The 27,166-nt window shown below is 26.7% G+C and overlaps 1 protein-coding gene across 5 annotated transcripts in view; it reads right to left on the bottom strand.

Moving 5' to 3' along the window:
• Positions 1-27,166, bottom strand: part of LOC107163488 (potassium voltage-gated channel protein Shaw-like) — a 198,981-nt gene that overhangs the window by 149,723 nt on the left and 22,092 nt on the right. For 4 of the 5 annotated variants that reach the window (XM_089227883.1, XM_089227884.1, XM_089227877.1 and 1 more), the window contains exon 2: positions 4,847-4,957. The exons of the other annotated variant lie outside the window; for it this stretch is intronic. The gene's annotated coding sequence lies outside the window, so the exon portion shown is untranslated. The remainder of the gene's footprint in view (positions 1-4,846; positions 4,958-27,166) is intronic. 5 annotated transcript variants of the gene reach the window in all.

The raw sequence follows: 27,166 nt of genomic DNA on the forward strand, positions 1-27,166 counted from the left end.
AAATATGTTATCTGACTATATATGGCATGTTTAACAAATAAAATAATATAATATAGATTATGAAACAAATCTCCTATACCATGCTGGTTTAAACTGATTCAATTGTAAGTTCTACATATTCATAAATCATAACCTAAGCATAAAAATTATAAAACATAATAAATTAAGGTTAATATAGTATCTATTTTATATTTAACTTCATCTGTACTTTATGATTATAGTGCATACAATTGAATGCTGAAAATAATTTTTTAAATGTGGATGCACAAATAATACTTAAAAACAAACATCATTAATTTATTATATAAAAAATGTATAATTGTAAATTACCCTTTTTAATTTGGGTGGATACACTTATTATATTGTATAAGATAATTACACGATGTGTTATACTTTCTATATCATCTGTTTTTAGTTTTTCATTACATTTTTGTACCTATACTGTGATTGTGGTCGATTAAAAATGATAAAGCTTTTTTATAAAACATAATCATTTCAGCTGACAATGAAAACATTAAAAATTTTTAATATTTAATTTGAAAAGTCGTTTTCTCAATGTATAGCTCACATAACTATAAATCTAATAAGCCAAAACAAAAACATGTAATTGCAGCAACATTCAAGCTATTATAGTCATAATCATTTGTTTATAAATATTAAACAATCGTACCGTTTACCAGTGACAAAACTACAGACGACAAACGGTTGGTCTAAACGTTAAAATGAATTACAGGTTAAGTTAGGCTATTTGTTGATCGGATAGCTAAAAATTACAGAACTTACTGCATATAAATTATCATTACCTATTTTCATAAAATACAGGTTTTGAACACACGTAAGGAACTCCTGAACCCTCGATCTCACTAATAATAAACCTCCCCTTCGTGTTCTGCAGTGGATTAATTAGGCTTTGGATATGCGGAGAGCTAAGTACAAACGACAAAGTTTTGGTTTTAAAGCCATTAGAAACGTCATGTTCTTTGAATAAAATATACTTAATGAATTCATAATATATGTGGTCCGAAATGAAGGCGTGTATTCGCTTAAGTTTTGAGTGTTCCAAGCATATTATGGAGGTAGTTAATATAATATATATTATATCAGGCAGTAATAATAACAATAAATATAGAGAATTATGATTGATTATGCACACCATATATGGCTTAAATTCGATCCCATGTAAAAAAGACTTTGAAGATGACTTTGATTAAGACAAACCATCAGATCAAATCTGCTCACTCCGTAGGACTATAAGCCGTAGCTATAATTACTGGTAATTTTCTAGTAGTTCTATTTTTAAAAGAAATATTAATATAATGTATATGTTTTTTATATAAACATATATGATCATAAAAATATAAAATGTAATTATTAAATTAATATTGTTATTAACATTAAATTTTATAATTTATTCGAGTTATTAAATTAAGATGCAGATTGATTCCATATTTACTATATAAATACTTTATGTCTACATTGTGTGACAACTAATCAAATGTAATTTACTTGATATTTTAAATTCAGGACGCAAGTATTAAATGGCAACAAAATATTATTAATTTTTCTAGTGCCTATATATTTATTTATCAACTATAATAAATTCTGATATTAGTAGTTTATTCAACTCATCACCACAAAAAACAAACTGATCGTGTTTAAACTTTATTGATTGCATATTGTTATTGCAACATTGACATAATAATACGTGATGCATAAATATAATATGTTGAGTATATTATATTATTTTGTTTATAATAAATGGAAGTTTGTTTATGTATTTAACATAAATATATTTTTTACACAATATAAATACAACCAAAGGTAAGAATTAAATAAATCATAATATTTTTATTTTTTTTTAAAGATAAACGAAACTAAATATAAACTTATAAGTTATTGGCCAAAGCAGCAGATATTAACTATTTAAATGGCCATGTATTATGTGAGCAAAATGATGTTATCTGTTGGAAGCTGAATGAACTGAGACGTTGAACAATTGGTGTATTAAGGTTAGGATGGAAGAAAATGGACGAATATTAGGTGCATTCAATGATTCATTTAAAAGAGTGGAAATTAAATTGAGCTAGGCGTCTATAATACTATACGTCGATTCGATGGTGAAAAAAGACAGAATAATGCCGTTTATTTCGACCATTTTTGATTTTCGGCCTATCCTATATCGTTATTATCACATTCGTTTTTTAGATTCTGAACGGAGCTAGAAATGTATTGATTTTAAAATGATGTGTGTTTTTTTTTGTATTTTTTTTTTTGTGTCTGTCATCACGTTTTGGGGCAGTAAAAGTGCTTCGATTTTTGACTTCAGTAACATAATATGTTTAATTCATTCTCAAATTTTTGGAAAAAATTAAAAATTAAATATTCTAAAAAATCTCAATAGCTTTTTTAATGCTTTTATACGATTTATTACTTAAAGAATTATTATGCGAATAAATTTTGAAACAATTTATCTATGCAGAGTTATATGTTTTTTTTTTTCATGAATTAATCACGAAAAATGTATTTTCATTTCTATTAAAACAAAATATTTTTCACTAGTAAAATAACGATCATGAGCACTATAATTTAAACGATTTAACTATGTTTATTTTCAGACTGCTGATGATGAACGATCTTTATTTATTTTATGCAAACATACTAAAAATAACAAATATGTTATTGTTGGTATTTGGTTCGAAAAACGATTTGATACGTTAATCGGAAAATAATATGGATTATGGAAGACACTTTCGTAATTACTTAACTGAAAACTTTTTTTTGATTTGACTTAGAAATATCTATAGATAATAGTAAGTTGTTATCTTACGTTAAATAAACATCTAAAATAATTCTCATTAAGTGTTTATTAAACTATAGAACATTTTTAAAAATTCGACGAATACATATTACATAAATATTCATTAAAATAAAAGTTTATTCTTTATAATATATATAATGAGTTTTTACATGATATTTTTTCATCGAATTTATTATGTCCAATAAAAAATATTGTTATAGTATTAGTTAGTTTAATTAAATAAATAACATTAATGAACCAAACACCACAACAAATAAAATCTGATTTTTATGATACCTATTTGTTGACTATAATATATATTAATTATATTAAGGAGAAAAATCAATTAACTTAGTGATTATTATTGCAATACTACTAATACTGAGATTTATACATTCTTAAGTTATTAAATTACAAAACTATTCTTGGGTTTCCTTTTATATTATTAAATTATTATTGATTTTGGTTTTTTTTATGCACCTAAGACTTAAGTATTTTAATATTCTAAGCATTTAAAGTTCAAAATGTTATTAAATACTAGAACATTACGGCAATGTTCAAATTTTCTTACATAGAAATTCATAAAAAATGTTCTTTTTAAATCTAAGATTTGAAAATTTAATTCAAGATACCTTATAAGTTTTTCTACCTTTATCAAAAAAATAAAAAATAAATGAATAAATAAATAATAAAAAATGTCAAATATTTTAATAAGTATTAATAATAAGTAATGATAATCTATAATATTATGTCCTAGACAGATAAACTGTCTCCGCTCAGAATTGTTTTTCGTATACAATGATATAATATTATTGGATTCAAATTTAATTCCATCCATTACAGTAACCCACTTGTAACCTACTATACAGCAGAGCGATATCCACTTTCCAACTTTTTTTTTAACTTGCAACTTCCACCTTAATTCAAAATTTAAAATCAATAAAATTTAATATGGTTTTAAATTATAGTATTGTAACTGCTGTGTTGAAAACAACAATTATTATTGTTAACTGACAATAATATAAAATATATATTATATTATTATATTATTATATTATTATAAAAAATATATCATTCCATATACGGTAAAACTATTTGTTTAGTGAATTTGCATTAAATAAAATGTTGTACGGGATCACATTTTGTAAACCACCTCCCCCCATTTATCGTGTCTGTTAATCGAATGGTATTATCAGTGGGGACGGGAAACATTAAATTAAATTAGACGGTTTGTGAAAACAACGTCAATAAGATTCGGTGATCTCGGTTGTTTAATAAGTTAACGGCATACACAGCTGTGCAGCATCAGAATCCACGGCGTAGCAACGTCAACAACTTTGGTCAGGATCTCATCGGGAAACAATATGCAATATTAAATTCGAAACCTCCCTGGACCCAAAAGCGTATTCAGTAGTAGTCAACAAAGAAAATCTCCGACGGCTATCGGGCTATTAGTATTGTTATGACAATAATAATAATTATTATTATTATTATTTCGTCGCCATCGTCGTCATCGGTCTTTTAAGCATCGTTCTACTATAACCATAAGTTCATTCAGCGGTGATATTATGTCCTTTGTTGTTATACTCGCTTTGACGCGTCGATAATTTTGATGGCGGTTACATGGATTCTGTGTAGTGAATTTTAGATTAATTATATGGTGAGCGATTCATATTTTCCATCAACCAGCGGGCAATATATTTGGATTTTCTTCAACTTTTACGAATAAATTGAAAAAAACCTTAGGAAAAAAGATAAAATGCAAGTTCTAAGTAGTTTCTAAGACATTGCTTGTTAAAGAAAAAAAAATAATAATCATTTTTCATTTATATTATAAAGATATTAGGGTTGTTGCATTATCAATTTATCAATAATCTATGACAACGTTTTGAGTTCGGAAATAAAAATGCGTTTCATAATAATTATTTTATGTGATAAGTTGGGCATTTTTTTATTTTTTTTTTTTTTTTATTGAAAAAAAATATAAATATAATATACGCGTGTCAATGTGTATCTTAAATGTATTTTATTTTTTATATATTTATTTACCACATGTTCTGAATAATTTTGACGTTAATGATTTTGAAGAGGTGAATGCTGTCTGTGGGCAAGTACACATAATCGGCCGTCAATCTCTTCCACAACTGTTCCAGTCGTGTCCTAAAAAGGAAACATACATCATTTTAGACTGTAAGACAGATATAAGAGTTTAAAAAAATAATTTATATGTGTGCGTATTGCACCAGTATAATGATGATAAAATTGTATAAATAATAATAATATATAAAACTAATCGAAATCCGTGAGCCTCCGTAGACTTTGAAGAGATCATCATGTATGCGTATAAAGTATTCCTAGTTTGGCACTTCTCTTTGAAAATATAAAACGCGATAAATATTATCTTTAAAAATAAAAGAAATATATAGTTACAATTTTTTTTTAAGTATTCAAAATTCTAATTTTGACAACATATTCACAAATTATTTTAAACTATAAATTCATAAAAAATTTTCAGCAGAGCGACATTCACGACTTACCAGCTTTTTAAATTTTATTATTGCCAATTTTCGAAAATTAGTGAGCTATAAGCAATTTTCATTGACGATCGAAGTTCGAGTATATATTATAAGGTCTTTCTGTGCCATAACCGTCGATGTACTTACGTATTATAGATGTAACTATTTAAATTTATGTACAACTGTCAGCTGTAATATGTAACATAATATATTTTCATTCATTATCAAATTTTTGGAAAAAATTAAAAATTAAATTAAATATTCTAAAAAATCTCAATAGTTTTTTAAATGTTTTTCTATGATTTATTACTTAAAGAATTATTATGTAAATAAATTTTGAAACAATTTATCTATGCAGGGTTATATGTTTTTTTATCATGAATTAATCACCAAAAATGTATTTTTATTTTTATTAAAATAAAATATTTTCCACTAGGAAAATAACGATCATGTGCACTACAATTTAAACAATTTAACTATGTTTATTTTCAGACTGCTGATGATGAACGATCTTTATTTATTTTATGCAAACATACTAAAAATAACAAATATGTTATTGTTGGTATTTGGTTCGAAAAACGATTTGATACGTTAATCGGAAAATAATATGGATTATGGAAGACACTTTCGTAATTACTTAACTGAAAACTTTTTTTTGATTTGACTTAGAAATATCTATAGATAATAGTAAGTTGTTATCTTACGTTAAATAAACATCTAAAATAATTCTCATTAAGTGTTTATTAAACTATAGAACATTTTTAAAAATTCGACGAATACATTTTACATAAATATTCATTAAAATAAAAGTTTATTCTTTATAATATATATAATGAGTTTTTACATGATATTTTTTCATCGAATTTATTATGTCCAATAAAAAATATTGTTATAGTATTAGTTAGTTTAATTAAATAAATAACATTAATGAACCAAACACCACAACAAATAAAATCTGATTTTTATGATACCTATTTGTTGACTATAATATATATTAATTATAGTAAAGAATAAAATCAATTTACTTTGTGATTATTATTTTAGTACTACTAATACTGAAATTTATATATACTTGCTTATTAAAATTATAAAACTATTCTTGGGTTTCATATAATATTATTAGGTTTAAATGTAGATTATTATTATTTTTTTATCTTTATGCACATAAGACTTAAATACTTTAATATTTTATTGGATTAATATAGGAGCTTTTGAACTTTTGTTTGTGTCAACAATGAAGTATAAAATTTCGAATTCTTTTATTCCTAAAATATAATTGTACCTTGTTACTTTATGAATGTTGAATTCATAAAAACGATATGAAAGTAGTAATTGTTTTTTTATTCCCGAGGTTATATAACAAAGTTTTTGACTTTTCATTTTAAAATTTAACAAGGGTAGATGTTTTTTGAGGCTTTTAAGGGATTTTTTGTAACAAAGTATGCAAACTTGTATTTCTCTAACTCATGTCGTGAACAGGCTGAACTTAACGTTTCTGATAAAGTGATTATGTATCGCTGTAGAACGTATTATCTATTGCAATGCACTAAAAAGTTCCATGATAATACACCATCATATTTTAAGCGTTTTCATTCAATAAGTTAAACATCCAATATTCGATGTATGTAAAAATCAACTACAGTTTATTTTTTATCATATACTGTCTATACTCTACTCTGACATCTCTAAAATATTTTCACATGAATGCATTATTGTGATTCCACTAAGTAAGATTAAATCCAAATGTAACATTGTGATTTTTTTATTAATTTAATTGTTAGGTACGATCGTTTCAGTAGTCTCGCGCATGTGAGTTGCGAGTGTTTTTTAGACGGTGTAGTGCGCATTCATGAAATTAATTGAAGGCTGTTTTTCACATTAAAATGTTTATGTCCAATGTTCTGGAATTTAAGCACACAACAACTTTGAGATGGTTTGAAGTCATTCATGTGAACGAACAATCATTTGGTGGTGATGATTAAGCACTGAGAATTTAATATACACCTATTATACAATCCTATTTTCTCTCATGATAGACTAGGTATAATACATCTAGTCAGCTTATTATGTGTAGCTGAAACGGTGTCACTAAATGAAAACTACTTGATATGAAAATTTTTTAAAATATAATCATGCATACGTATTCTGCAAGGACACAATATTCTGGATATTCAGTAGGTAATCACGGACTTCTGGAATCAGATCGAAAACACATTGTTATTGATTCTTCACGATAATATGACCGCAGCGCGCCAATGTTCGCAATTCGATTGACCCAGCACATATATTGTTCGACGTCAAAATTCACGTGAAATTCAATTCATTTCTATTACAATTTTGACCATTTATTAGTTGAACAAAATAATTACTCGCTTATAGAAATAGCCATGAATGAACAATGTATTCCTGTGTTTTTATCAAATTGAATAATCTTTAGTCGAATATAATTATTGAAACTGACGTGGTAATTTATTTTGATAATAAAAAAAAAAAAAACATATCAATATTCAACCATTCTATGGGCAAATTGATTTAAAACTTGAAACTATACTGCTCAAATTCTATTAAAGTAGAAGTATGTTAAGAAAGTTTCACTCCCACAACGCTTTACAATTCCATAATGTAACATTGTTCTCTTTGATGTCCCATTTATAACTAAATAATAATAATATTGTTGGACAAGTTTTGATATCAACATAAGTACGTTCATATTAAATTTAATATAGTTTCATAGTATTTGGTTATCTGTGTTTTTTACTTTATCATCCAATAAAATACCTATGTAATAATAATATAATAATATAATTTTTCTAATAAAATAGAACATTTATATAATATATAATATTTTTCAAGAATAGAACAATGATAATAGTATTTTTAGCATAATATTAAATTATTGTTTTTAATAAAATTCTTAAAAATATTTTTACACGTATTTTGTTAAATTTAAATTTATGATTTTAAATATTCAAATTTGTTATAATTAAATCAATATAAATACATAAAGTGAAAAATGTTATAATTTTTAGACTTAAAAATGTACATCAATATTTAAAATATTACATTTGTATTATTTTACAATGCAAGTATTTATATACAAATGGATTACCCAATCCTTCTAAAATAGAAAAAAAATAAGAATCATTAGATACTGAAAGCTTTTTAAAAAAATACGGAGAATTATTATCTTTAAACATATATTATAGTATAGCATTAATCCCAAACACCATATTTAACCAATTATACACAAGTGATGATTAAAAACGAAATGTCGATTTTTAGGTTAATCAATATTACGTATGTACCTACTTTAAACTTTAGTTTATGCGTGATTGCGTAATTGAAGGAGTTCGTGGAAAAACAAAATATATCAATTTTCGTCGAAAATAGGTATTTCAATGGGGCAGATTCAACAAACCGTTTAAAATATTTTATTTTATTCTTTGTATTGGAAGTATAGCATACTTGGAGCCGTCTACTTACTCTGGAAAAAAATCAGATAACTCCGAAAGAATATTATAATTTAATAATTTATAATGAATAAAATTAGTGAATACTTAGTGTTGGTCAAAATGCAAAATAATAAAATTTAAAAAATTTAAATTGTTTTCTTTTATTATCCCTTCATTTTTGTAAAGTTTTTCGTCTGGTTTTGCACCTACCTTCAACTACGTCTATGGGTTTAAAGGTACAATGTAGTTTCTGTTAAACTGTTTTTTTATTTATACTTTTCAGTGTTTTCACAGAACGTAAGAACGACGAACACTGTTTCCTTTGAAATTAAATTGGTAACATTCTTTGAAATGTAAAACATGGAGAACACTTGACGTTTAAATAACGCATAAATCATTTACTTACCTTGAAAACTAAATACAGTGAGCACATTATTGAACAAGTCGTTTATTATTCTCTACTACAAAAAATTGCATGTTTATTGGCTCAACTATTGTCATCTCTTCTCCAACCTCTCATTCGTTCTCACAATAGGGAAAGGGATACAAATAGGTACCAACAAACTTGTAAGGTTTACACGCACCAACTATATTTACGAAAAAATCAGCGACTGTCATTTACACATTTTATATGCACACGTCAGCATAGGATTAATATTTTCACGAGAGAGAATAATGACACCGTCAGCTATCATATTATACTTATCAAAATATCATGAATAAACGAGCGCAAGGTACGCATTTGTCTATAAAAATATGAAAATAATATGTGCATATTGTAAATATTATTTCGAAGAAACAGTTTATGAGATTACGCTGAGATCCTTAATGTGTTAAACACTAAAAATAAAATGGTGCTTATAATAGTCGAAGTGAGAAATGTCCAGTCGAAATGTCATATTAAAGTTAGTTTTATTTTTTTCAACGCGCACTCTTAGGCAGACATAAATTTCTACAAACGATCGCTGACCGTTATGCGTCGTCTGAAAGTAATATTTTTTTTAGAGAATCCCTGCAATATAATAATATATTATTATATACACTAGATATATAAACACTTCATAATGTCGATGTATAATATATTTTAAGAGCACTTAAGATAAAAAAGAAAGATGAGGATCTAAAGATGGATACGAATATAAACGACTTTGGGTAGAACAATCCATTTTAACATTTTACATAACATAGCAACTTAACTATGACAAAAAATTCGAACTTCAAATTGATGTCAATTTTTAAATATTTCCCAATCTTTTTCAAAACTACTTGAAACCCAAATTAAATAAACAAGGTATTCGTGGAAATTTTTTTTAAAAAAATTGACTATAAATTATATTTATTAAGCTTAAAAAGCTTTTATCTTCAAACATGACAAAATTTGATATATTTAACTTTTTATTAGCTTAATACTTAATATACAAATAATAATTTAATGTGTTACCGAAGTTATTAATCCCTATTATACATACTATAATGTATTTTACGCAGAAAACTACGGCGTGAAAGAATGATAAATTAAAAAAAATATTATATCATACATATTTCAAAAATATGTGGATGGTATTAAACAATGAAAATATTAATATAACTTAAAAAAAAAATAAGATTAAGACATAATATGCATAATAATATACGATGTACTCAAAAAATTAAAATAACATTTTAATTGATAATATTTTAAAATTTTAATGTTCAAAAGACATAATACTAACATTACAATGTTCTTAATGTAATTTATAACTGACTGCTGTTTTCGGACAAGCAAGTGAGGATATGCATGCATTAACCTATTACTTGCAGCAAATCATTTCTAGATAATACGCCTTACTTAGCATATTAAATATTGTAAGTAATTTAATTTCTTTCTGTCAGTTTAGTACTATATCATTATGATATATTGTATTACATACAAATGGAACAGGCTTATGATTAAATCATTAAGAGATTTTACACTGGTTTTGAGTGTGAAACACGTGACTATACAATATACATACCTATATGCTAATATTGTCCTTTAAGAAATTGTATTTTTGACATACATTTTTAACAATACTATTATTTATAACCATTGATCCGCCGGCGTGGTGTATAGGCAATTTAGGTATTTCAGTGTACTGTTTACTTTGAAACGGCATCTAACGCTATACTCTCTAATAAACAAAAAGATTTTTTATTTTGAAAATATTTGAATATGGAAAAAAATTATAAGTGCTTACCACTAACAATGGGGCATTGATCAATTATTGTTGTTTGAACAACAATAAATTCACAAATCTTTTATTTCGTCATATCAAAATTAGTTTTCATAATGATTCTATTATCGATACAGCGTTTGCACCCTTGTTGTAAACAACATACTGAATAATATACTTTAATATCAATTATAATTATAATTTCGTTCATTTATACACAAGGCTGAATATTGGTGTAACAAATATGCTTCCTTGCCTACATAATACTTACAAGTATCAGGATAGCAGAATACAGATAAATTTTTAATAAAACCTTTGTGAGAAAAAATTATTTATTTACAAATTACAGGAAAACGTACAGCTAACGATTTTAATCATTTTCAGTTTACAAGGGCTTAACTATGATATTATGTTTAATTGCAATATTATTATACATGTATGATGGTCGTGGAGATATGCCGTAAATTTATAAGCATGTAACGTATATATACAAAGAACAATTAAATTAAAAATTTGAGAAATAAAAGTTTCTTGGTTATATGAAGAAAAAACCACGACATTTCGTTACAGACAATCGTAACATCACATTTAAAATATAATATAACATACGACCATCGCATATATTAAAATTTTATGTGTTAAATTGTTTATCATTACAATATATTGCTAGTCTTATAACTTATACGTTTATGAGGTTTTTATACTCACAATGATGACGTACATGGCACAGTAAAAATCAAAAGCATCCATTAAATCCACTATATATCCACTACATATTTAATACGATAATATAAACTAAAACGTAATGTCGTAGAAATTGCAATATGGTTTAATTAACACAAAAATAAGTTGTCGTCGTATATTGAAGTGAAAAAATATGGATAAACTATCACACATTTTGGAGAATAGAGTGAGAGCCTCCAAAGTCCAGACGATAAACTTGAGGATGAGCTTAAGCCATGCTGACCTTAATCTAAAGTTAAAATATATATGAAAAATAAAAAACCGATATTTTATCTGTACTATCCATAATCATCATATTATATTATCATATAACACTAATTCCGACTGATTTCTTAGGACATGATAATTTTTTATAGGCTATTTTAATCGTGACTCGATTTTAGAATTTTTAAGTCGCGATTAAAATGCCGAACATTCTTTTGGGAATATTGAATTTAAGTTTGTTGCTAATGTAAAGTAAAATTATGTTATACGCAAAAATACACTAATTAAGGTCATAAAATATTTTAAAATACATAAAACAAAAATATATAGTCATGTTTAATTTTAGCGGACTGCCGTTCGCGGTTGTATGGTATTACGTATTTTAGTATTTAACGAAATTAATGTCAATAAACCAAATGCATATTAAATGTACTACTAAAAAAAAAAAAAACAAATAAAATACCATATCAGTTTATTTTATAGGTCAGCTGAAATGCCAAGAACGGATATATAAAGAAAAAATGAAATAAAAACAACATAAAAATACGTAACATACATTTTTCATCATCGAGGAAAGTTTCATTTTTCCCTCTTCTTTCCCTTTGATGTATATTTCCACTTTTGACGGTCAATAAACGGTTGTATGTACGTATAGTAACTAATGCTTGCATAAAAATAAATTTCCATCATGTATTATAATTATTATTATTATGTAAAATGTACAATCATATATTTTACTTTATAACGTTCATAGTTTGTATTTGTGTAAGCTCTTTATTTTATTGTCAAGATAAATATAAATGTTGTCACGGTACCTTGCAGACAATAATATTGTGTGCCGATGATTTAAAATCAGTTTGTCCCCGTCCCCACCGACGTTGGGCATGGAAATGTTATTCGGTTTGCGTCATGTAGACTAGACTATATTGGTTCTACGCCTTAAAATGAGCACACACTCCAATGGCGTGTACTAATACAAATAATATACGCTTCTCACGTACCGCCGTCTCTATGGTACAAGATGCATGTAAACACAAAGGCTTATTTCGATATCCAAAGGGTAATTTAACTGATTTACAGAATTACTGCGTATACAGAACGAGGTACTGTGTTTTCCGGTTTTACTGTGTTAATCTTATTGGAAGACGGAAAAACATGCTGACTCACCCTGTATATAATATATTCTTTTTAACACTATATACTATAAAAGTAGATTTTCGACTGAAATTCCCCTAAGGGTGGGCAGAGTGGGTTTGTGTTTCTGTGTTTTATCTGTTTGTCGGTGTGCGTTGATGTGGTATATATTGTGTTGGCATATTAATTATTCATACCACATTTCTAAGGTCAGAGGTAAAAGTAAAAACGATGGTTGTTTGTATATCCCCTATCGTTTAATTATGAAGGCCTTAAGGTTACAATAACGTAAAATCCTTTAAAACTTACAACAATATTTACCACCACGCTACATGCTATGAGCATAGGTACAAAAACTAACAGAGATGAACAAAATAAAAAATTATGCTTAAAATTATAAGTAATACATAATCATTACTCGAATGACGTTCTGAAAAATCTAAATGTTAAATATTCCATTATTTTATTTTGTTTCCATTACGAAATATTAGAATACACTGGTTGTCACAAAATAGTATTCTTAAATAAAAATGATTATCAAAATTCAAAACATACGAATACGATATACAAATAGGAAAATATTCTAGTTTTCAATATAACTCTATCAATTTCAAAACCATCTTTTATTTTCTTATGATATTTGTTAAAATTGTCTACATCTATGAACCTGTAGAATCAATTATTTTATCAACCAAAGTTAGACTATAATTAGATATCATCAAAAATTAGTTTTAGTTCTATTTCTAATTGAAAATTTGAGAAGTATTATAAAATTATTTACAAATTTTGAAATAAAAAATCCTAATATTGCTTAACTACTATAATATTATAGTAAGTAATATAACTGTATTAATAAAGTTAGTTTTTTTAACTCAAAAAATTTTATATAATAATGTTAAATATAAATGTAAATTAAAAATTATATAAATTTTTGTACACCGAATAGCTCATGTCACCGAGAATATTTTAAATTAAAAGAAAAAATGATAGATTATATAAAATAAATGCACAAAAGATAAACTTCAAATTAATGTAAAGTTGATTATAATTTATAACAGTGTAATAGACTGCATTATTAATAAAATTGCTGAATAAAAATGTGTAATTAATTCATGACAATGAAGTACAAAACGATAACGATTGAAATAAATAATTTGAAAGCTTTTCAAGATCATTCTAAATTACCTAGTAATATTACAAAAAATTCTAAGTTTTTTAATATAAATAACGAAACATTTCTACCAGTGACTAGTTAAAAAAGTCATAAAATAAAAAATAGTGTCTCAATATTATTTTCAGCACTAAACATATTATTGCATATTTAATATACATATACAAATAATAATAAAAATATTTCTGTATGAAAAAAAGAACTATCTTTTCTATAGATATTGATCAGACTTAGATATTATCTTTTAGATATTTACGACGGAGAAACACAAAATAAACATTTTGAACTTTTGATTTCTCACTTCTGTAAATTATTACAAAATAATATATGTATTAAATTCACCACCCTGATATAAGTTTGAAGCAGAGAAACATGCATTTTCCATCTAAATTTTGAATTCCTGTGAGATATTTCTAAAATAGTATATTATGGTTTATGTTACTTCACAGACGTCATATCACCATTCTTGTCGTCATATTATTCGAGTTTGTCTATGTTGAAATTCACGATGGCAAAACTGAAGCCACTAACAATGTCAGGACTAGGCAACTGGAAAGAAAAATGTTTTCGTTCAAGTCTTCATTTGTTTTCTGCTCCACCACATGCATATCTTTCTCGTTTACCCATCTCGTTTACCCAACACCAGGTATTAGTGGCACCAAAAAGAGTGACTGCAGTTGTTTGGTGTACGCGATTACAGTATTGCGTCCAAAATTATCGGTTAGGCTCATCAATCACGCCTTCCGAGGTCCGTGTAAACACTTTTAAATATTTCTTGGCGTTACGAGGACGTTATCCCTAACTTTAAAATAAATCGTTATTATATTTATATTATATATGTATAACAAAATATATTATATTCCACAAAAACTCTGTCATTTTTCTCTACCACTGTTTACTTTCATATTCTACATCTACTTTAATAGAGAGACGAGATTAGGTCGATGTTAGTTTAGGAATAGTTCGCAAATCAAATTTACCTATTGTTTGATATACAAAATAAGTAAGAGTTTTCTATTTGTGTACGAGTTTCGAATTAAATTAATTATTATATGTACGGAGAAAAACTACGGTAAGATCCATTAATATCATTAGAAATAATTTGTAAAAAGATGCAGAGTGCCACGCGTTTTATACCCAGTTTATTATATATTTCCAGATACTTATTATTTATTGAGATCTAACGGGCACATATTTTTGTTTTCCGGATCTGTCGTAAACATAATAGCAGTTTTATTAACGGTGCGATACATTAAATTAGCACAATATCTCCAACTTTTTCAGTGTAATAAACGTTGTATTTTATTAGACTACCTATACGTAATCCGAACTATTGGTAAATACAAAATGGTAATTCTGCAGTATAATTAAAATTATAGCAAATATTTATATTTTCTCGCTAACAACAATAGACCAAACCACAAATTATATTCACAAACCTCATATTGGCTTGCCGATCAATTTTCAAATTGTTTAGTGGTATTTGGTTGAATAATTTTGGAACGGGATATTATTATTAATATATGCCTATGATTAAACGAAAACTTTTGATTCGCTGCGAGTGTGATTTTTATAACTAGAAACGATTTAACTTGAACTGGAAAAAATGTGTCCCAGATAATGACAAATCTGTTGGATTTTAGATGGTGATGTTAGTAACTCAATTTTAAGAGGTCAATTAGAAACACATATTCAAAATTTAAACTGGACTTTTAAAAATAATATTTATTTTTTATATTTATAAAATAAAATGAGGCTTCAACATCTAAGGTTATTAGCCTTTTGTACATGTTACATTGTTAGAGTTACAGTGGCGTAACAACTTTTTATATATATGAATACCTATACGATAATGGTTAAAAATTATTAATAATTTATTTTTATAACATATTTGTATCAAAATCAAAATCAAAGACAACCGTCACTGCCGATGTTATTATTAGAATAACCCAAGAATATTATTCCACGAAGTATAAACACGATTTTATATTATTTTCTTGAAATCGTAATTGTTGATTACATATACGGGTAACGGGTTACGGGAAGTTAATTTTAGATCACTAAAAAATTACATAGGGGTATATTCATATGTTATTAAAAATACTATGAACACTTCCGGTATCAACAGCTACTCCAAAACGTATGTTTTCAAATTTAAAAAGGGTGAAAACATATTTGAGAAATATTATGAAAGAGGTAAATTACTTATTTTCATAAGTATAAATATTTTATTTGAAAACTGAAAAATAATTATATATTTGTATACATAGGACTGATTAAACGGATTGACAATGTTGTCGGTGTACCGTGGTACACATTTAACTCTTGAAGAGGTCATAGAAGAGTTGGAAAAAAAACCAAGAAAACTAGATCTTGTACTGTAAAAAATTAAATAACTGTTTTGATAAATATATATATATATATATATATATATATGTATAATTTTTAATATACCCCTCCCCCCCCATTGAAAATATCTGTGTACGCCACTGTAGAGTTACAATAATAATTAATTTACAAAGCTTACAACAGTCTTAAATTATGGATACATGTTAGTCAAAGATTGTGAACAATGTTAATTTGTATAAGGAAACTTAAGATTTTTAAAGGTTGTTTTCATGGAGAGCTTCTTCTAAGTTGTTGGGTATTGATAAAGCATTTTTGATGTTTTGAAGGTCTGGGTAGTCTAAGATAATATGTTGGATGGTCAGATCTTCTTAGCATTTATTACATAATATGTATGATGGATCTTTTCTGATTAAGAGTGAATGGGTCAAAAAAGATATGTCCAATTCTCACTCTGGCTAGAGTGACTTCTTGTTTTCTGTTTAAATTATGGAAATGGTGTCACTTTTGGGTGCGTATATTTTATTTATTTATTTTTTAATTTATTAAAAGGCGGAACAGAATTCCAGTAACGTTGCCATGTCATATTTATTTTGTGTCTAATGGATATATTTATGTCGTTAGCCAGTATGTCAGTGACTGTTGGATGCAAGATTTTAGCTGGTAACATTTATATAACACCTATTTTTCAAAATATCACAAATAATGATATCGTCTAATCGAATTTCCTAATTAGTAATATTATTTTTTACTACAAGCCGTGACAGAGTTTTAAAGTTCTGTTTTTTTTTTCGATACATATTTGTATAAGGGTTTGGAAACGATAGACGATTTGATGACGATGGCGTGTTCAAATTTAATCTATTCGAAATGATGTAGTGATTTATAAACTACGAGCTGACAACTGGAAATAAATTTTGCTGACTTCTCAGTGAGGCAATTCCCTGATATGTTTGTATATATGGGGGTTTCAAGATGATGCGTATGATAGAAAAAAAAAGCGTACGACCGAAAAAAACAAACACCTCGTCGAATGGTTGTAGTCAAATGTAATATATCACCAAGATGAATAAAAAAATACAAAAACAATTAATAGTGTAATATGTGTGACGATAGTCGTGATCTGAAAATTAAGGTGCTCAAATTTTTACCTATATGAATTATTTAAGTTTAAATGGTTAGACGTTCAAACATGTTCTAATTCCTACAACAGTGTTCACAAAAACTCAATTATCTCATGTTTCATAATTTTGTTTTTTAAATAACCTACTATTATCATATATTTTTCAAATTTCAATCAATTAACCGTGAGTAAACTTTATTAAATCATAAATTATAAACCAATAAAATCAAAAATACCAAGAAGGTCTTGCCATTTTGATACTTATAAAGACATTTTCTTGTATGTTATGCCGAGTTTCATAAAAAAAAAAACTTCACATTTAATTATTTTATAGTGAGCTATATAATATATATATATATATTATATATTATATATATATATATATATATATATACATATTTTAAACAACTTGGCATTTGTTTAGATTATCGTTAAAATGAATTTTTTAAGCTATTTTCAAATGAATACAAATAATTCATCTCAAAAATCAATTTTTTAACCAATATATCTCACGTTTAAGCATTAAAAAGTTATGATTGTATGATTTTGGTTTTTTTTAAGTTTGATCAATCAACAATTTAGTGATAATAGTTTCTATTTTCTATAAATAATTATTATTATGAAACAAAGCGATAATTTCTATTCAAACCCATATTACAATTATTTTAAATATTGTATCTTGAATTAATTGTTGGATAAACTATAGTATTTTATAATGACCATACGTTAAAGGACGCTACATCCGCATGTGTTGTCTCCGTCTTACACGCGTACTACATACCAAATTTTCGTTCGCTAGGTTCAATAGTGTGTTGTTAGTTTTGATATTAGAGTGAATTGACTCATTATCAAACTTTTAGGTAAGAACATTATCTATGTTCTCATGTTGGTTTTTTATGATATTTTAATTTTTAAATGAGTTATAAGCATGTTAAGTGTGAATATTTTTAAATTCACATAACTCATTTAAAAATTAAAATATCGTAAAAAATCAACATGAGAACACAGATCAGATAATGTTCTTACCTAAAAGTTTGATAATGGGTAAATTCACTCTAATATCAAAACTAGCAACACACTATTGAATCTAGCGAACGAAAATTTGCTATGTAGTACGCGTGTAAGACGGGGACAACACATGCGGGTGTAGCGTCCTCTTAAGAGATATTCAATATCAAATATTATTTTGAAAAAACTTTGGACATAGTCATAAATATCTATTATAGCTTAATATCTATTCTGTAAATCTTATAAAAAAAAGATTTTGAAATTATTGATTTTAATCAGAAATACCAAGGTATGTATTATAATCTTAAAATAAGGAACAGCTTTTTAAAATTAAATTTTTGTGTAATACGCGTAAACGTTTATTCAACCGTATAATATATGAATCAAACCTGCACATAACGCTAAATTATTCTTAAAGAAATTATACATATTTATTGTACAATTCCACTAAATATATATTATTATGTTTAATATGGATTATATAAAATTCACACGAGGCTTCGTATCATTGAACTTGGCAGTATTTTCGAATTACTTAAAAAATAATATTAAATATATAACGCAATATGAAATGATATGAAATAAAATAATTTAAGTCTCTTTAATAAATATACCATAATTTTGTTCTACTGTTCCAGATAATTCCACAATGTACATCATTCAAATCATAACATAAAAACTAACCCAATAGTAATATCATATTACTAATATGACTTCTTTAAAAACATGGTTCAAAATAATATGCTACATTCAAAATTAAAAAAAATAAATATATTACTGTATGTTAATTTGATTGGAAAATATCGTATAATTTAAAAACGTTTTACACCCATGATAAAATGAATCATATTAACTATATAATATTAAATTAAAAATAACCAAAGTTCTTATCATGAAATCGTACGTATAAGAAAGTCAATATTGAGACCCTTGACGCTGTATAACTATATATATTACGCTATATCGTACATACATAATATTATTATATTTTACTCGCCAAATATATTATGCAGAGTAATACCAAGACACAATGTTGGTTAATTATACCAGGTCGGTGATTTCCCGTCTCTTATCTTGTAACGCATGGTATATAATATACGTATATAAATATATCGTATATAAACTGCAGTTTTTTATCTTTATATAATCTATATTTTTGGTTGCGTCTGAATCAAGAATAATGATTTCGTTACTCACGAAAACGTACGTTGCAGAAAATATTAATAGGCGAAAATAAGCACCGATTAACGGAAACAAAACTCTGGGGACTGGAAAAGATTTCATTTAACAAAGTAACTTTTTCCAAGATTATAGATTATTTCCTCCTGTTATATTAAATTATAGTCGGGTCACGTGCTATGTCAAAAATGCAAAAATGTGTTTTAACGTTGTCGGCGTAAACTTAGTTTCGTTGTTTCTTTACTTATTTTAATGGAAACTGACGCATTTAAACATATTTTCATATTTATTTAAAGTTATTAAAAAAAAAAATCATCTTCAATATTGCACATAAAAACTTAACCTTTTATGTAACTCTTATAACATTAATTTTACGTTTTTGTCAACCTGTAGTTACAAACACAATATTTGAGTACTTGTAATACCTATTGGGTAGGTATGATGAAAGCACAAGTATTAACTTGATATATATTTACAAAAAAAAAAATTTATGATTTTAGTTTTCTAAATACAAAACTATATTCACATAATTACAATTTAAAAAAAACGGGTAAGTAGATGTCGCTCTGCTGTACATGGTGGTGGGGAGGACCTGTGACTAGGGTAGGTTAGATTTGAATGCAACGATATGTATCATTGTATACGAAAAACGATTCTGAACGGAGATGATTTGTCAGTCTAGGATATAGTATATTTAAATATTGTCATATATTCTATTTTGAAACAAATATATTAATTTTCAGTTAGGACGCATTTTGAATAAGGCATGGTTAATCAATTTTTCCAAAAACATTGCATGTAGTTATCATAATTCATAATACTTTATATTATCATAGATATACATATACCTGATTTCATAAAAATTTAAAACTCAAACGTTCAAAACATTTTTCCTATAGTGACGCTTCAAATTTCCTCTATAGCTATTTGAAGCAAAACTTATGTAAAACTTAGTGTTGAATTTTTTAACCTTAGATATAAATACAAACAATTTTATGAATTATGAACTACAAAATAATTTGCAAATACTCATGGTTTTGACGAATTTTCGTCAATATTTGAATTTAAAATGCTAATAACAAAAAATTGAGCGTATGTATTCTTATAATTTTTTAATCACTATAAAAATAACTTATGAAAAACTTTGTATTAAATTTTCAAGTATTTTGATTGGGCCAAAAAAATTTTATAGACACTTAAAAAAAAATTTTTAGAAAAATTGAAAATTTCAGTTGTCTATAAATATCCCAAAAAAAGTCAAAATATTTTGAAAATTAAATCATGTAAATAAAATGCCAATCTTAATAATTGATAAAACTTTCAAGTATCTACTTATACTTTTTGAATAATAACAAATATTTAAAATCGTTTGAGGATAAATCGTTATCGTTACGCTATTTTGTAAAAATTTAAAATTCAAACGCACTTAAAATTTTTCCTTTAATGACGCTTCGAGTTTTCTCTATAGCTACTTGAAGGAAAACTTACGGAAAACTTAGTGTTGTATTTTTAATCTTTAGTTATAAACACAAAAGATTTTATGATTTAACTCAAAAAAAGTCGAAAATTTGTGAAAATTAAACTGTATATAGATAACACTAACATAAACATTTGGTGAAATTTCAAGTATTTACAGTGATTAGTTTTTGAATTACAACTAGGTATATAAAAAAATCGATTTGGTCGAAAACTGGTTTTGCGTAAAAATTCCCGTTTTTCTGTCATTTTTTTTTTTGTTTTTCTCGATTTTTTTGAAAACTGTTGGAAAATGTTTACTTTTGACCTGTATAATGCACCAAGGATATTCACTTTTACATCGGAAACCACCCCCAAAGTTTGAAATCGAGGCATTATTTCGACTAGTTATGCTGTACACAGACACAAAAAAACACATCATTGTAAAATCAATACATTCATCACTTCGTTCAGAATCTAAAATTCAAATATTTAATACCTACATGTTTCATAAATTAAGTTTCTATTTATTTAATTTAAAAGAAAAAACTTCATAATATCATAAAGTAAAATATTTCAGTTAGTACAAATACGTATATTATACAAGAAATTAAGTACACAATAAATTTAATGATTCCATAAAAATTATTATTTGTTTACTTATTAGGTACCTATGTAGTATAGAATTCATTAATAGAAATTACAATTTTTAATTGTAAGATGCCTAAGATAAACCAAAGATGTTTAATATTCGATTTTAAAGTTACTAAAACAATTAATTACCTACATTGAAACTGTCAGTATCTTGATAACTTGGTTATTACGTTATAATTTTTCTTCATAACTCAATCCTTCTCAGATTCTGGCTGAAATAATGCAAGTTGGAGTAAAGAAAAATGTCTAAAACTTCAAATACGCATTATATTATCTATGGACTATGGACATTGGCTAAAATTTAATTAATTACTTAACCTCTATATATCAACCAAGTGTTATTTTTTTCCTCTAAAATGCATTGTTAAAAACTTTTCTTCTTTAGTCTTGTAAAATAATATTCAGGTGCATATAACAGCATGAAGTCGTTCATAACCAAGTGGAATTTACATTACACAGTTAAGACATTCATCTGTTTCATCCCGCAGTCCCGCACCATATTGTGTTCAGTTTAAACTTTAAAGTAATTATGTTTTGGTGAAATGTTGGCATGACGTATACTATGACGTTATATCATACGGAACACGTTTTTTTTATTGAAAATACCGACAAAAAACCGACATTAGTCGAAAGTATTTTTCTAAAATGAGTAAATTCCAAACAAATAAATAATATAATATACGTTGTATGATGTTCTATTTTTTGTTAGAAACTAATATTTGTGCATCAAAAATTCACAACTAAATAATTCAAATGGACAAAAATATAAGTTGAAAAAATATATAAAACAGTGGTTTAACTGTTTTATACTAATAATTCTAGATTGATAAAAAAAATTTACGCAACGAACTCAAAATACAATTTAAAGAAAAAACCAATTTCTATCTCTTAGCCACAGAGTCATTATAATATTATTCTACGGGTGTTGGACAAGTAGAGCCAAAAAAAAAAGATATATATATATTTAAAATTATTAAATGAGTGCAATATAAGCCACACGTAAACACTAACTGATATTTAAATCCAATTTTAGTAGATCTTAATTTGTTCAGATGTCCCTCGACAACGGGTCTAACTTCAAATCTTACTTATGTGCCCCCTGGAACGCTGAATATCTAACTGGATCAATAATTAGAAGTCTTAATCGAATATATGAAATTATGCCGGGAGTAACATCTCTTAGCATACCATTCGTTCAAATTGAGACTCAATAATAGCACGTAATGCCCCCCTCCACAACTGTGGTGGGTTTTACTACAATATTCAAAATTTACTACTTAATATTGTTCATCGCTCTCCCACCAAAGGAATCAATTAAAGATCCTTCTCTCAACTCTTAGTTTTAACTTTTCTCCCACTACTGCTCTTTCAGCTAACAATAATATAAGCATTATCAAAGATATACTTAAGTTTATACTAATATATTTTATAAACATTTAGGAATGTGATCTTTTCCAAATATTTTTCTCTACCAAATTTTACATAGTTATACAAGATTTTATCTCATTATTATCGAGATATGATAATTTTAATGTTAAAATATCAATAAAGGTAATAAAAAAACTTTTTTAACTGCAAATTGTATATTGGTACCATTATGTCCCGAAAAATATTTAAACAGCGTCTATATAATATACCGAGGCATTCAAAATAATATGCAGTACAGCTTGGTGGCTTTTTGTAACCCACTCCCACGCATTAGACATTAATATTGTTCAGAGTTTACTCTGCAAATTTACGTCAAACGTATATTGTATATATATATATATTGGCACAAATAGGTGGGGGCTTGGGGGGACTAAGTCCCCCCATATTTTTGCCAAGTCCCCCAGTTCAAAAGTCATTAATTAGTACTGAGAATATATAATTTTTAGAAAATATTATAGGAGGGGCTTTAATTCCCCCAAAATAATTTGTCTATTTGGGCCTATGTATATATAAATAATATATTATACATGTATACATTATAAAAACAGTAAAAATTTGAAAATCCACTTTTGAATGGCCACAGCGTCCGCGTGTACTACACGTCTTATATTATAGTCGGGTGAACTTCTAAAATACAAAAACACTGTCGTCATAATTACGGCTTTATGGGAACATAAAAGAATTTATCCACTACAACGTCAGAAAAACCCGCGTGGCTTTTGTTTCATACTTGGTGGTGGCGGCTTGTGGCTTGGAGATTTATTCATGGACCAGTGCGCAGCATCCGGTGGGCATTGTTGCGTATAATTTTCACCCGCAATCCTATTTCCACTCTCACACTCCACCACCACCACAATTCCCCTTCAACGGTTCACCAACGTCACACCCGACCGTGCCAATGAGGAAACTTATGCAAGTGCATAGTGATAATAATAATAAAAACAATTTTAAATGGCTACAAAGAAAAAAAAGTAAATACGACGTACATCATCATACTGGTTGATAAAACGTCGCGTTGGTTTTATAATACATCGTAAATTAACGATAATCCATTCCTTTTGGCTGACCTCTAAAGAGTTAAATTGCTTATATGTATATCAGATATCTGTATTCAACAATTTGACATCAATTTGTTGTGAACAATAGGTAAAACATGCAGTTTGTCTCAACTCGTGATATAAACTCCTAAACTCCTCTGAAACAACTTGAAAAATACAAGCATGAGCAACCGCTTACAGATTCTGAAATATCTGAAATTATTGTTTTTTTTTTTTTTTTTTAACAACAAATATACAATCAATATATTATAAGTATAGTTTCTTAAGGAGAAAAAACATTAATAATTGACAATACTATATGCTAATTGTAAATGTTTAATGACACCTGTCACGATTTACACTAAGCATACAATTTAAAACTTAGGATAAAAAAAGAAATGGAATGTTTATTGTACTCACATTTTTTCTAGTTATTACTTATTAATTAACAATTAAATAAGTTAGTTTTCTTTATTAAAATTGTTTGATTTATTCATATTAATAAAACCCTTCCATACCATGAAATAGTCGGTATAATATTTTAATGAGATAGTTTATGATTTTATGTCTTTATAAGTCAACAAAATTGTAAAATATTGAGAGAACTTCATAATGAAGGAAATGATTTTTTTTTTTGATTTTAAGAACGTTGTATTTGTAGTTGTTTTATTATTTCCAACTGAATTTTTGTTGGACACCACTGTAAATCATCCATTTTCTTTCATTTTTAAATTCCTATGCTAAGTCTACCTCGTACTTTTCAAATGAGGTCACGTCCGAATTGTTTGCATTGCCGGAAGCCTTTATTTGTATACATATGAGTATACGGAGTGTTTGAATGTGTGTATACACGTGCTTAGTTACTCCTTATCGATTAAACATGTGTTTGCATATACACATGTCACACATCTACTTAAGCACATCCGAAAACCTCGACGAAAACCTCAATGGTATCGTCTCGTCCCTTATCACTTATCCATGGTCACTCATTCTCCTAACTTTCCTTGACATCATCTGCTCTTTAATTGATTAGGTGACTTTTCAGTTCACTCACGCTACCTAAGAGTTATTGTCGACGTGGCCTTTGTTTCCTTCTCTCTCTCTTTTACCCACCAAAACTCCAGACCACTACAGCCTAATACCGTCGATCCTCACCCAGTAGCAAATGATCATAGAAATGACTCCAACATTTGTATCCGACAAACGATGTTGTAGCTCTGCCGGTATTCATCGTCATCACGCGTGGGAGATTTGAAGAAAAGTGAGGTGTGACATTTCGAAATTAACGTTGTTTATAAGTCAGAAATATGCGAGGTATATTATATACTTACGGCCACATCTATTTATTGCACATATTTCAGTGTGTGTGCCACATCACACTCGCTACACCGACTCCAATCACTTTTATCTTCAAGTTATACCTTCATTGTAATTGATAATATGGTGAGGATATTACAATTTTTAAAACAAAACCGTGTTTTAAACATCACGGTAACAATTTTAATCGATTACACACGAATAATACATATTTCATAGTAAATTTTTATCAATGATGTTCCATTATTACTGAAATATGATGTGTATAATTGTTTTATTATTTTTACGTCTAAGTGGATCATAGCGCTTTTAGAAATTAAATTTAGATTATATATGTATAAATAATAAAAACACACTTTAGAATATACAATTTCCAAATAAATATTTAAAAAATCCAATATAATACAACGTAAAAATGAATATTAAAAAGTGTTTAAATTTTAATATATTATTAAGGAACTGCAGTCTACGCTCGTTCTGCTTGCCAACCACCACCTACAGTTCATAACTATAATTTGTATCAGGCTGAATTGAATTGTTTATCTCACGAGTATCGAAGTGATGGTATGAAATAATTTTATTTTTGCCATAAAAGTAGTACTTTCATGAAAAAAAAAACATCTAAATTAATGTTCCATTCCTTTTTCATATACCTAATGGGAAATGGCTAATAAAATAGTAAATTATATTTGTATGTACCTATTTTACCTATACATTGCGCCGTGTTAAAACAAAGTCTAGCTGGACAATCAAAGGTATAACAATAAATATGTGTAACACAGAGATACAGGGTGTCCCGTGAGGATTTACACATTGCAATATCTCGAGAAACAATGGAAATATCAAAATTGTGATTTTGTAATAAGACTCACAGGGATAAGAACTACAATTATCTAATTTTTAAATTTATTTTAATATTTTGGTAAAAAATTTAAAAGTGTATTTAAATATTTAATTATTCCCAAAAAAATGTTGTAAAATTTAATTTTCATTAACTTCCTGATTTTTAATATTTTTCTAGTTTTGAATAAATAAAATATGATTATAACTATGCACACTGAAAGTGTTCAGCCGGTTGTACGAGAACTCGCGCAGCACGGCGGATCATATGTTTAATAACACTAAATAATTCGCAATTTTTCTCAAAACTAAAAAATTTATCAAAAATCAGAAAATTAATGAAAATAAACTACAAAATTGTTACAGTCAATTTTTCGGAAATAATTAAATTTAAAAAAAAATATATATTATATTTTTAACTTTTTTGCCAAAATATTAATATATGAAATGATTTTTATTCCTGTGAGACTTATTACAAAATCAGAATTTTGATACCTCCATTTTTTTTTTTTTTTTTTTTTTGAGATATTGCAATACGTAAATCCTCACGGTACACGCTGTATAATCTA

This window comes from Diuraphis noxia, unplaced genomic scaffold (assembly GCF_037042655.1).
Source record: "Diuraphis noxia isolate RWA-SAM2 unplaced genomic scaffold, SU_Dnox_SAM2 contig0004, whole genome shotgun sequence".
Lineage (NCBI taxonomy): Eukaryota > Metazoa > Arthropoda > Insecta > Hemiptera > Aphididae > Diuraphis > Diuraphis noxia.